Source organism: Saimiri boliviensis, chromosome 4 (assembly GCF_048565385.1).
Source record: "Saimiri boliviensis isolate mSaiBol1 chromosome 4, mSaiBol1.pri, whole genome shotgun sequence".
Lineage (NCBI taxonomy): Eukaryota > Metazoa > Chordata > Mammalia > Primates > Cebidae > Saimiri > Saimiri boliviensis.
This window is the reverse complement of record NC_133452.1, coordinates 56219131-56233053: the sequence shown is the minus strand read 5'-3', so window position 1 is coordinate 56233053 and position 13923 is coordinate 56219131. Positions and strand designations below refer to the sequence as shown.

At 37.3% G+C, this 13923-nt stretch overlaps 1 long non-coding RNA gene and 1 pseudogene across 3 annotated transcripts in view; one reads left to right on the top strand and one right to left on the bottom strand.

Moving 5' to 3' along the window:
- The first annotated feature begins 3216 nt into the window (after positions 1–3216).
- LOC101038704 (suppressor of cytokine signaling 5-like) lies at positions 3217–5378 on the top strand (annotated as a pseudogene).
- Positions 5379–6657: 1279 nt separating this feature from the next.
- Positions 6658–13923, bottom strand: part of LOC141584276 (uncharacterized) — a 207790-nt gene continuing 200524 nt past the window's right edge. The window contains exons 5-6 of one of the 3 annotated variants that reach the window (XR_012517218.1): positions 9539–13724; positions 6658–8733 (exon numbers count right to left, since the gene is read on the bottom strand). This is a non-coding gene — a long non-coding RNA (uncharacterized LOC141584276). Of the gene's footprint in view, positions 13725–13923 lie in introns of all 3 variants that reach the window. The other 2 variants (XR_012517217.1, XR_012517216.1) reach the window with 2 other exon arrangements.

Below are 13923 nucleotides of genomic sequence, written 5' to 3'. Positions count from 1 at the left end.
TTAAATATTAACAAGTTAAGTGCAGTTTTAAAAATACTTATGCCATATAGGATTCTAATCTGTGTGATGTTAGACTTTTTTTTGATTTTATTATTTGGCATAATTTTTAAAACCTGAGTTGCCTTTTTATAAGCATTTCATTTGCACAGGTTACCATTTGGGTAGTTCAACAGTAATTAATGGCTATCATAATTAACCTAAATGCATATGATTATAGGATTTTCACCCTCTAATTACATTGCCTAATTAAGAAGTTACAATGCAGAATAAAATGATTATGAAAGGTGATGACTTTAAATAAAATCTATCCTAGAGTATTCTTTGTTTACTTAGTGAAGCATGTGATTAGCAAAATTACATAGTACTCTGCTCCTCCTAGTTAGGTATTTTTGAAGGAAAGCAAATAACATGCATTCAGCACTGATTTTTCCCTTCCAACCTTGGGAAGAACACCGCTCCCACCCCCCCCACCCCCGCCCCAATAAAGTGGAAGGGAATCAATTCCACTCTCAACTGTTTCACAAGAAAGTATAAATGGGAAAGAACAAGACTACTTGCCAGAAAGTAACATTGAAGTTTTGGTAAAGTTGTACTTTTTCTCTTTTGATTCCAGGAGTCAACATGTAACTAAGACTCCTAGAATTAAATTCTAAATCATGTTATTGAGTGAGAAGAACAGAGAATAATTTGCTATTCATAATTTACCTTCACTTCTGTCTAAGGAGTCTCTCAAATCCTTACTGCCTCCCTATCTCAGGCAACATCAGCACAGTGTGGGTCCAAGTGAGGCCATGAGTACGTCCCCCTATCCCAGCCTGCATTACCTTCCACACAGAGGCCTACACAGAGGCTTGTTCTTCTTGCACAAAAGTTTTCCGGCTTACATTTATTTGACAGTAACTTTCAATGCCACGGTTTGTTTGAGAATCCAGTAAGGAGGTATTTATAAAGTACTTCAGAGCTGTAAAAGGTTATAAAACCTAAAGGGTTTTTTGTTTTCATTACAGTCCACAGATATTGTATGATGAGATTAACTGCATTTTCAATCCATGGTCTTTTCCAAACTATTGACTTTTTTCTGGAGAAATGTTTGCTATGTTGAAAAGCCCCTCCTCCTCTATATACCCCACTTAGAGAATTTACATGTTCTGTCCTTTGTGCTCTCATAACACATTGTACATTTCTTATTTTGCATTGGCCTGTTGTGGAGATGTGGGTCTTCTTCAGTAGGTTGAGGGCAGAGGTCACATATTTCACTTCTCTTTCCTGGTATCCATTAAAGTGCCTCTTCTGTAGTGAGTATCCAATTTATGTTGCTTAATATACAAATAAATTAATAAATGATGAATTAAGATGTCATTAGACGGCAGAGTAACATTCTATATTCAACCTATTAACAAATGTACAACCAGAGTTATCCAAAAGTCACAAAAATAGCAAGAAAGTAAGATTTAAACTTTACACCTAAATAAAATTTATTCCTGCTACACAAAATAAACTTGTTGACCTTAGGAAAAATATTTTTTGAATATTCAAGTAAACTAAATTTCCATGACCATATTAAAAAAAAAATCTAGCCACAACCTCTAAATAAAATTACAAATAAAAGGCTACACAGGAAATAGACACACACACACATACACACACGCACATGCACACGCACACACACCACATCAGTTTTATTTTACCTTTTAATGATATTAATAAAAGTTGTTGTTACTGTATTTATTCTTTCCAGCACCTCTAATCTTTAGTAATCTACAGTGGTAAAGTATTTTGGTGCAAAAATGAATGCAATCATGGTGTACGATGATAACATGTCACAGTTGTTACTGTCTGTAAGATGCAAAGCAGATTCAAAGCATCTGAGGTTTGTGGAAATCATTAAGCAGGAATCAGATGATTATCCAGCAGGAGGCAAGTCCAGTTTGGAGAGCCATTGAAACCATCTAGAGTCACTTAAAATATTTTTTTTTAAATTTTTTAAAATCTGACCCACAGTCCACATTTGCCAAACTCTCATCAAGACCATTAGTAAGACTGCTTTTCAGTAAGTGGTCTACTTAAATAAATGAATTTTAAAAAACTACTAGGTTGATGCTAATGGCTAAATTCCATTATGAAATAGACATTCTTCCCTTCAAACAGATTGTTGTAAAGAAAAAAACAAAAAGTAAAATGCAAGTATATTAATTTTTTTTTTAAACTCGGTCCTTGAGACTTAATTCTCATCATGTGAACATAATTTAGTTCAATTTACTGGGGAGAATTCTTTTTCTAATCTCTTAAATTCTAGTATATTTATTTCAAAATTTCTAAACCAGAAATAGCTCATCCTGTATTAACTGAAGGAAATCTTCAAAACAGAACCTCCTTTGGTAAGTGCATTTTCCAATTTTTCCAAAGTTTGGATGCCATTTGTAGTTGAGCAAAACCTTTTCGTCTTGTTTCTTTATTACCACATTCAGAAAAATAAATGCTGTAGGCAGACGTTATGACTCGGTGATGCTGTCTAAATGCTAAGTTCTCCAAGGCATTCTGTATTGCAACCACTGTTGCTCTTCAGCAGCAAAGCCCCAGAATACTGACTTAGTGAAAACAGCCTGTGAAACCTTTGAATAGCTACCTTTGACTTTTGGCAAAATCAGTGTTAAAAGACTAACAAATAAATAGAAACAGTCTAAACATTCCCTTGTTTGAATAGTTACACATGTAAATGTTGTTAGTCTTTGGTGAAATTGCCAAACCAAACTTTGCTTTATTAACTAATTTAGGGTTTTTAATCCAAAATGACTCCCCTGGGAAGTATAAAAGATCATTTTCCTTTCAGCAGAAAGCCTGTAATCTGGCACAAGTCTGGAGGAGAGGAGACGTGATCTGATAAACTGTCCTTCCAGTTGGTTTGCAGAAGTACTGTTAGCAGGGGGAGGGGAGACGGGGAGCAAGTAAAGAGGGAAGGGGTGGGGCCTGGCGGGGGAGTCGGGGAAGCTGGGGTCCCGAGGAGGCTCTGTCCGGAGGAAGTGAAGCTGGTGAGGCTGGTGAGGCTGGTGAGACTGGCGAAGCTGCGCTCGTTCGCTGGGAGTCTTAGCGGACGGGAGGCAGCACTGAGGGCCACGCGGACTTGCGCTGCGGGTGGCTGCGCCCGCTGGCCCGTCCTGCCTGGCCGCAGGTGCTCTGGATGAGGCCGCCTGCACGCGCCGAATGATTTTATAATCGATGGATAAAGTGGGGGAAATGTGGAATTACTTCATAGAAAGGTGACAGAATCTCTTTGGGTCGTGAGGGAGGAAGCCGCAGTGAAAATGTGAACACGAACTCCAACAGATGTTTGTCAAAGAGAAAAACGTCAGCCTAAGAAACTCAACTCCTCAGCAACAAAGCAGTCCCTTAAGAGAAAATGTTGCCTTACAACTCGGATTAAGCCTTTCAAAGAATTCTTCAAGGAGAAATCAAAATTGTGCCACCGAAATTCCTCAGATGGTTGAAATAAGCATTGAAAAGTGATGATAACGAGTCTTGTGTTACCCCAGGAGCAAGGCCTGCACGAAGAGCTTCCTAAGCACGACATGCTCCATGGGGTGAGGAGAAAAATCATTCCTGTTCTAAGAAGACCCAGTGTTCGTTGGATACTGATTAAAAGTTTGGTAGAACTCGAAGCGGACTTCAAAGGAGAGAGAGGCGCTGTGGCGTTTAGTTCTGTACACGACACGCACTGTTTCCATCAGAACTATAGGAAGTCGCTCGCTGAGACACAGGTTGCAGGATATTGTGGGCTGGCTTCTGTTTTCCCATGAGAACTTATAGCAAGCACTCGAGGTCTCTTTTTTTCCAATAGAAGGAAAATTCAGGCTACGCGGTGGCTTATACCTGTAATCCCAGCGCTTTGGGAGGCTGAAGTGGGCCGATCACCTGTGGTCAGGAGTTCGAGACCACTCTGGCCAACAGGGTGAAACCCCGTCTTTATAAAATACAAAATTAGCTGGGCGTGGTCTCGGGCACCTGTAATCCCAGCTACTTGGGAGGCTAAGGCAGAAGAATCATCGCCGAAACCGGGGAGGTGGAGGTTGCGGTGATGGGAGATCCCGCCATTGCACTCCAGCCTGGGCTACAAAAGCGAAACTTTGAAAGAAGGGAAGAGAAGGAGAAGAGAGGGGAGGGGAGGGGAGGGAGAGGGAGGGGAACGGGAAGAGGGCAGGGGAGGGGAAGAAGAGGGGGAGGGGAAGAGGGAGGGGAGGGACGGAGGGGGAGGGAGGGGAAGGAGAAGGAGGGAGAGGGAGTCGGAGGGAGGGGGAGGGAGGGGGAGGGAGGGGGAGGGAGGGGAAGGAGAAGAAGGGGGGAGGGAGAGGGAGAGAGGGGAAGGGAAGGAATTAATCTTTCAGAATTAATGCTTGAGAAATGCTCTTTTCCTGCTGACTCAGACTTAGCTCCAAAATGGCATTTGATTAAACAGCATACAGTAAGCCCACATTCAACATTTTTTGATACATTTGTTCCACCTTAGGTTTTCACAGAAGATGAAGATAGGCTTAGAGAGAGACGGTGCCTTAGTATTGAAGAAGGGGTTGATCTCCCTCGCAATGCACAAATACATACATTTGAAGCTGCTGCACAGGTCAATCCATCACATAGACTGGGACCAAAGTTAGCTCCTGAAATGACTGAAATAAGTGGGAACAGTTCTGCAATTCCACAAGCTAATTGTGACTCGGAAGAGGTCACATAGAACCACCCTGTGTTTGCAGTCAAGGAGGTAGAAGAATCGTCAGGTATCTGGAGACAGCCAGACGAGCGTTAGCAGACAAGAAGTTTGGAAAGTCCGCACACATTACATACCCTGCCTTGTGCCTTATTTGCTTCAGATTACAGGGAATCCCTGTTATTGGGGAGTGATGGACAGTTATGAAGCAAAAAGCATTCCTAAAGTGAAACCTGAACGCCTGAAGGCACGTTTTTGCTCAGGGACTCTGCACAAGAGGACTGCCTCTTCTCTGTGAGCTTCTGTCGCAGCAACAGACCCCTGCATGCCCAAATTGAGCAGTGAAATCACAACTTTAGCTTGGATGCCATGACCCGTGTGTGTTTCACTCCTTCACTGTAACAGGACTTTCAGAACATTATAAAGATCCCAGTTAGTGCACGTTTTTTGAACCATTGCTATAGTATATAATACGATATGATATAGTAATATCACTCAAGAGGACTTTTCCTTTTAGCCTCCAGTATATCCTTGGCGCAGTAATCTGCAGGTGCACTAAGTACGATGGAATTGATGGGCTCCCTTTACTCTCAATGTTGCAGGATTTTTAAAAAGAGTATCGTTATAAACAAAAAAAGTTAGAATTCGCTGGTTAGAATGAGAACCAGTCAAGGCAAAGTAAACTATCCTGTCCCCAGAGGGTGTCAACTAGGTCCGCTTTCATGTGCATCTGATGGCACACCTATATAGCAAGCACACATAGCAGTGGTAGGCTTTTTCATACAGTATGTAAGCTTTATGTTAGTATCTGTCAGATGCGACCTGCTGTTGCTTATTCAGATAAACATGGGGCCTATTGGAACAACAGAGGATGGAGCTACTTGTGTTCAGTAAGACTGCAAAAACTTTTGCCGATTTAGCTAACAGTTTGGTTTTTAATGGCTGCAGTATTTGAGTGAGACAACTCTGGTGCATTTGTTATGAAGAATTCTATGTCTTACTGAAGAATAAACTATTAATATTGGATAAGTATTTCAGCAGTGCAACTAATGTTTGAAATTATTTTTTCTAAGAGTTTTTCTATAACCTTCCAAAAACAGTGATGTTTGTAGTTAAGCTTTGGAAGTCAAAAAAAAAAAAAGAAGAGAGAAAAGATTGCCTTTCTTTTAGGAAGAAAATGCAATTTTCTGGCCACAAGGACATAATGAAGTTCATTTAAGTGTTGATGTAGTTTATAATCAGACTCCTTTTCTCTTCTGCCAAAGGTACTTTTAAGTAAACCAGATTTTCTAGTCATTCTTAAACTTTCAGACTTAGAAAGTTAGTAGTATAATTTTGTTAAGGCACTTAGGTATTAATTTTTTAACTGAGTGCTTTAACTTAAAACAGACATTTGGAATAGCTGCTGCAATGCAGTCTTGAATGTGATTTTTTTTTTTAAGTTGATGTGCTTCCCAATTGTTGTTTTATAAAAGTTGGATCTTTTCCTATGCCCAGGATGATTTTGTGACTCATGAAGTACATGAGACTAGAATATGCACAAACAAGTGATATAATAATAACTACAATGGTTGCTGATGTTGAGATTATTGTTGAACTGTAATTAATAATTCAGATGGCAATATTTATCTATTTATCTCTTTTTGTAAACACTCAGCTGAATTGCTTAAGTGTAATTTATAGAATTTCAGTGCAGTTAATTCTTTTTTTTTTTGAGACGGAGTTTCACTCTTGTTATTCAGGCTGGAGTGCAATGGTGCGATCTCGGCTCACTGCAACCTCCGCCTCCTGGGTTCAGGCAATTCTCCTGCCTCAGCCTCCTGAGTAGCTGGGATTACAGGCATGCGCCACCATGCCCAGCTTATTTTTTTTTTTTTTTTTTTTTTTTGTATTTTTAGTAGAGACGGGGTTTCACCATCTTGACCAGGATGGTCTCGATCTCTTGACCTTGTGATCCACCCGCCTCGGCCTCCCAAAGTGCTGGGATTACAGGCTTGAGCCACCACACCTGGCCCAGTGCAGTTAATTCTTAATGGAAAATCTGAAACCTACATTGCAGATTTAAAAGGTACTATACAACCATTGTATCTTCAAATTACTTAGCACCTTTTGGTCACTTAAAACAATATGTGCTACTACTTGAGTGAGCTCTTTTGGAAGTTATATCAGGTTCTAGTGTTTGCTTCCTAGTAACTGAACTGAATTTACAGTTCTCTCTTAGACATTTTGTGCTAAAGTAACTGAAACACCATTGATGAGTGCTCCATGGTTTCCTTACCTGTTACCTGTTGCTACATAATGTTATTTTAAGTCTCTGTGGTTATTGCCAAGGCTACAAAAAAATAAAATCTATATTTGTATACAACACGAACCCTTTGACTGCTTATGTATGCTTCTGCTTGCTGAGTCTTGTTATGGCTGCTTTTCTTTCTTTTTTTTTTTTTTTGTTTTGTTCTAATAAACTATGTTTTGTGTTCTCCTTTTCTATCTGCTGTTTTATACATTTGCAACAATTCCTCTTGTAAATGGAATGGTTTGGGGTTTTTAAATAAGCATTAACTTATAACCTCTCTATAGTTAATGCAGAGTTACTGTACAGTCTAATATTGAGAATAAGCTAACTGTATTTAATGCTCTGTATCTTATCAATCACAATCATATATACTGTGGAACAGTATCTACAGTTAACTGCAAATTATCTTGCAGTTTAGGTTACAACAGAAAACTGACAGAGAATAATAAACCTATTGACTTCTCTGTTTATAAGTGAAAAATTGAAACTATTCAATGACACAGTATAGCAAATGAGTATCTGTAATCTCCCACTACATCAGAGGTAAATTAAATGAAGTTTTGTGAACTAGTAATACATCAGTATCATTTATTGGTTTGGGAACAATCTTAATAAAAAATAAATGCCACCGGGCGCGAGTGGCTCAAGCCTGTAATCTCAGCACTTTGGGAGGCCGAGGCGGGTGGATCACGAGGTCGGGAGATCAAGACCATCCTGGTCAACATGGTGAAACCCCGTCTCTACTAAAAATACAAAAAATTAGCTGGGCATGGTGGCGCGTGCCTGTAATCCCAGCTACTCAGGAGGCTGAGGCAGGAGAATTGCCTGAACCCAGGAGGCGGAGGTTGCGGTGAGCCGAGATCGCGCCATTGCACTACAGCCTGGGTAACAAGAGCGAAACTCCATCTCAAAAAAATAAAAAAATAAAAAAATAAAAAATAAATGCCAACATTTTAGAACTTTAACCGAGGACTTATCCATTTTAAAGCAATAATTTCTGTTGTTTCTAATTAAAGTCCCTGAAGATGATATACCAAAGTGTTTGAGAACTTTTATTCAAACCTAGCTTAAAGAACTATGAGCAATTAAGTTGTTATGACACAATTAGATTGTCGAGTCTGTTTTCTTGAGCTTATAATGTATCTGGAAAATAAACCTCTTGAGGAAAAAAAGGAAATCACTGTCAACTCCTAGTTCAACACAAATATTACACCTAAACATTTAAGATAAGATGGCCAACTTACATGGGCTTTGCTAAGTCATTTCTTAGAATTATGCTGAGGATTAGAATGAAATATATATATATTTCTTAAAAGGACTTCCATGAGGTGTTGACAAGATCTCCCAGGATACAAACATTTGGCATTTTAGAAGCTGAAAATAGAGGGGGAAGGCTGTAGGAATAAATAAATAAATAAATAAATAAATAAATAAATAAATAAGCTGCAAATAAAATTTTATTTCAAGATTACCATTGATTTGATGTCATAACTAGATATAAATACACATTTGATAAAAAATGAACTGGACAAACTCTTGTGTCCTTAAATACATTGGAGAATAATTTGATCAGGTTTTCTGATAAGAGGATAACATCTTAGAAGGAACAATCTATTCCCAACAACAAGCAATGTGATACGATATTCTTGCCTTATCTTCGTATTTCTTCACAGTAGCCAGTAGAGAGCCAAGTATGCAGTAGACGTTACCTGGTGTCTTCAAGCAAATCAATGTTGAGTGTGTACTAGAAAAGAATGTCTGACATGTTACTGAATACCAAAAGGAATACAAGACAGAAGTCTTATGGAACTTATTGTTCTATTTGGGGAACCAAGCTCACAAATATGAAATTATTAAATGACAACAAATAAAAATGCAACACAATGAAAAAGTTGATATAAATTATCTTTATCAGATGACATAAAATTAAGCATATAAACATAATAGAAAGAGAAGTTAAATATGAGTCTTGAAGCTAACAGACTGGAATTGGGTGAAGTTTGCTAGTAGGGAAGGTCTGCTACCAATGTTCAAAGGGAAAGATTAATAGAACCTGATGTGATTTTTTTAATGGAGTGATGGCATTAAAGGACCCACAGACTCTTAAAATCTAGAGAGGAAGAAACGAGTTTGGTTGAAGAAAGAGCAGAAGCAATGTGCAAGAGTGTGAATAAATGAAGGGCAATAGAAGAATTGCGAGATGAAATGTTGGCTAACTCAGGGCTTATACTATAAAGATTAAAATAAGATATACAGCAAAGTAAGTAAGTTGAGATTAAGTAAAAAAAAACTTCTCAAAGATAGAGAAATCTGGGATTTATTCTTTAAGCAAATAGAATTCACTTGACGATTTTAATCATATATGAAGAAAAGAGAAAGTAGTCTTAATTAAATTTAATCTAAATATGAAAAAGAAAGTAGGCTTATTTTTTTGTGGTTAGAGGATAGATCTAGGACCAATGAGTATAAAGCATAGAAGGAGGAATTTTGCTTAAAGAGAAAAATATATAACAATAGGATTAAACTGAACACAGCGTAGAGTAACTTACAAGGTGCAAATTCCTTGTTACTAATTTGAAGGATCTTGTTTTTATTGGTTCTGCTGTAGGAAAAAAAAATCATGCATCAAACAGATGTTCTCAAAGATATTCTGATTCCAGACCTTAAGGAATAAGAGGTAGGAGATAATGGCTGGGTATAGTTGCCAGGTGTGGTGGCTCATACCTGCAATCCCTGCACTTTGGGAGGCAGAGGCAGACAGATCACTTAAGCCCAGGAGTTTGAGACCAGGCTAGGAAACATGGCAAAACCCCATCTCTACAAAAAACTTTTTTTTGCGTGGTGATGTGTTACTGTAATCCCAGCTACTAAGGAAGCTGAGATGGGAGGATTGCTTGAACCCAGGCTGTCAAAGCTTAAGTGAACCAAGACTGAGCCACTGCGCTCCAGCCTGAAGGACAGAGTGAGACTGTCTCAGATAAGTAAATAAGTAAATAAATAAATAAATAAATAAATAAAAATATTCTGGGTATAGAAAGATCTGCCAATAGACCACTGCTATAGTCCTGGGCTAAATGATATAGCCCATACCACTATCACTGCACAACAATTATTGATTCTACCAATGTCTAAGCATTCATGGTGCTAAGTGCTTTACATACATGGTCTATTTTAATCCTTTCAATAACCTATAGAGTATGCATTACTCCTCTCTTTATTTTACGGATGAGGTGTGGAGCAATGGAATAGGAAAGATAGGAGAAGTATTTTGAAGAACAGCATGAGTGGGATGATGAATATGTCACAGGTAATAAAGCAGTGAGCTGAAGTTAAGGTTATTTGAAATGACTTAATATGCTCCCTGTGCTGCATTACAGGGCAATTTAGGATTTATTGGGCTTAGTGAGTACTGAATACAGGGCAATTTAGTATTTATTGGGCTTAGTGAGTACTGAATCTCAAACATTATCATTTTTATTTATTAATTTATTTTTTCCTCAAGCTGCTTTACAGTGGATTAACATAATCATCATCAAAAATATTTATGATATAGCTTTTGGTTATAGGCACTGGATGAAATTTTTAGCAATAAGACATAAACAGAATCTTGTGACATGGGGCTGAAAACAAAGCAATCATTTAATGCAAAGGTTTAATGATTGAAAAGAGAAAGTACCCATCAACCCATTCTTTTACTACACACTGGTTAGGGACTTACCTACTGAATTATTTCTAGTGAATGAGTACACAAGAACCATGTTATTTTATTTTATTTTATTTTATTTTATTTTATTTTATTTTTCAGACAGAGTCTTGCTCTGCTGCCCAGGCTGGAGTGCAGTGGCTCAATCTCTGCTCACTGCAACCTCTGCCTCCTGGAAGAACCATGTTATTTCATGATTGACTATGATTTTTGGAAGCAGGATGTAGGGGTATCATTTACAAGTATACTCCAGTTTCAGCCATCTTCAGATCTCTATTGCTGCTGTTGCCTTACCCAGAATTTCCTCTGACTTCTCCATCCTGTGGAGAGAGCCAGCTCAACCTACAACCCACACCACCTCCCCTTCCCTGTGAAGCTTCTCCTCACTCCCCCAGCAGCAGTGGCTCTATCAGAGCCCTTGTCAGTCGTGTCTTTCACATACCCTGAGGTTCTCATAAGCAAGCGAGCATTTGTTTGTTGTTTGACTTTTTGTTGTTTTCTTCTCCTCATTGCTTCCCTTCCCCTAACCCTCAGAGCCAAAGACATAGTTGTCACTCATGGTTTGTCAAACAAAAAACATAGAAGTGACAAAGAAATATACCAGTTTAAATATTTCCAGTCAATAAGAAGAGGAAAGGATGCATTAACACGCTCCTCCTCTGGCCTACCTGAAGGTTTTTCCTGTAGCTGGTATAACATGTCATATTGAATTATCGTAAGTTGTCTGCCTGTACATCATGTTCAGCAGATGGTATATGGCAGATAGTTTATATTCAACATATGTTCCTTGTGTTGATTTTTGAATTATTAACTGTCTCCTAAAATCTAACATAACTTAATGATATAAATTATTATTCTAGTTCTAGAGTAGAAATAAGCAAACATAGGTGAGTCAGTGAAGCTAAGAAATGATATTTAAAACTTGTGTAAGTCAAATCCCCTAAAATAAGTGGCAGCACATTACAAGTCAGTGAATACATATATAGCCAAACCACAGGTAGTTTGCTTGGCTCGAAATGTTTCTATGGTGCTTTCAAGTGTGGTGTACAAGCTGGCTTCCTCAAACCCCACCTCTGCCCATTGATTTATACCAGGCTTTTAAACACATTTTTGTTAACTTCTTGGCCTCTTGAGGCATTTGAATTTGTGGTCTCTCTACTCTAATTTGTCTTGACATTGTGAACACAATCTACGTTTTCACTCAAGTATTTTATTAAATTTATTTCTAAATTTTGGTTAATCTGCTAAACTTTTGGAAATATGTGTTACATTCCTAAGTCAAAGCAATGCCCACATAGATTCAAAGATATGAGAACCTGAATAATAAACATAGTGCATTTGCTTCTGTGTGTATATTAAAACATGACTATTTGGTTACATTTATATTAAAAACTTAGTTTTGATTGTATTGAACATCATAGATGTGATTTTTTTTCTTATTTAAATGACTCCCTAATTTTTTGGTTGATTTTTTATTGCTGTTTTGTTAGTTTTCAGCTTTACTGATATATAATTTATACATGAAAAATGTACACAATGTATACATTTTGATGAATGTGGACATATGTATTCATCTATGATGTCATCACCACAATTATAATAAGAAACATATCCATCACCTTCAGAAATGTCCCTGTGCTCTTTTGAGGTGTTCATTTTTGGTACAAACATGTAGCATGAAATCTAACCTCAACAAATTTTAAAGTGCATAATACTGTACGGTTAATTGTAGCAGTGCTGTTATGGAGCAGATCTCTAAAACTTATTCGTTTTGCACAATAGAAAATTTATACCCATTGAAAAACAATTCCCCATTTCCCTCTCCAACATTCTATTCTCTGGGAATCACCATTCTATTCTCTGCTTCTCTGTGTTTGACTGTCAGAGACTTCAGGTAAGTGAAACCACACAGTATTCTTATTTCTGTGACTGATTTTCACTTAGTATAATGTCTTCTAGGTGAGTCTATGGTGTTGGAAATAGCAAGATTTTCTGTTTTTTTAAGGCAAAATAATATTTCTTTTTATGTATGAACCACATATTCTTAATTCATCTGCCAAGGAATATTTGAGTCGTTTGCACATCTTGGTTATTGTGAATAATGCCCCAATAAACAGGAGGTGCAGATACCTCTTAGAAGACATACCATATTTAAACACCACTGGGTATCTAAAAAGGTGCTTAATGTCACTAATCATCAGAGAAATGGAGATAAAAACCAAAATGAGGTATCACTTCACCAAAAAAGATAACAAGTGTTGCTGAGAATATGGAAAAATTAGAGCACTTATCACTTGGTAAGAATGTAAATTGGTACAGTAACTATGAAAAACAGTATTTTTAGTTTTGGTTCCCCAAAAAACTAAAAAGTAGAACTGCCATATGATCCAGTAATCCCATTTCTGGGTACTAGTTCCCTAATTCTTAATTACTATGAAGTCTTAAGAGGAAAAAATGACCTACTGTTCTCTCTGTGTAAAGTAATAATCCCTTGCTCTTAGAATTAAAGATATATTGAAATAACTAAAAATACAGAAATTCAAATGGTAAAAAATAAGTCTTTGAATTCTAGGATGCAAGTGTTATTTCTAGCAAAAATACAGGAAAGTAAATAAAGAGAATGTCACCAGTGGAATAGTATTTGGACAATTGCTGCTTTCTCTGTGCGGTGCCCCATATTTTAGTTACTGAGTGTAATCGGGAGGATGCAGAGAGTCAAAACTCTAGATCTTTTTCTCCAAAAGTTAGAGTATGACAGAATTTGAGCAGTATTCAATTGGCTCATAATTAAAATAAATTTTTAAAATCACAATTCTTACCACAGAACTGCATTTATAATTCACAAGTTCTTATTTCAAATTTTGTCCCTAAAAACACCAAGAAAGTATTTCTTTTTTGCTCCAATTGTAAACATGCACTGTACCACTTCGGGGGAAATGTTACTCACCATAACTTTTGGGAGAGAATAAATTCATCTTTAAATATCAACTTTGATTCTGTAGCAGTATTCCAAAGATTAAACGTATTAAAATCTGAAGAAACATAAGAAAGCCAAAAAAAAATGCATATGTACTGATATGTTCATTTCTTTCAGATAATTTATGTTTTTTTTTTTTAACAGAATGTGTTCTTAGGATGAATAAGATTGCCTAAAGTTTACTGATGGTAGTAATAATATCTACTATTTCTCAATTTCTTACTAAAAATAATTATTGGCAGATAACTAGAACT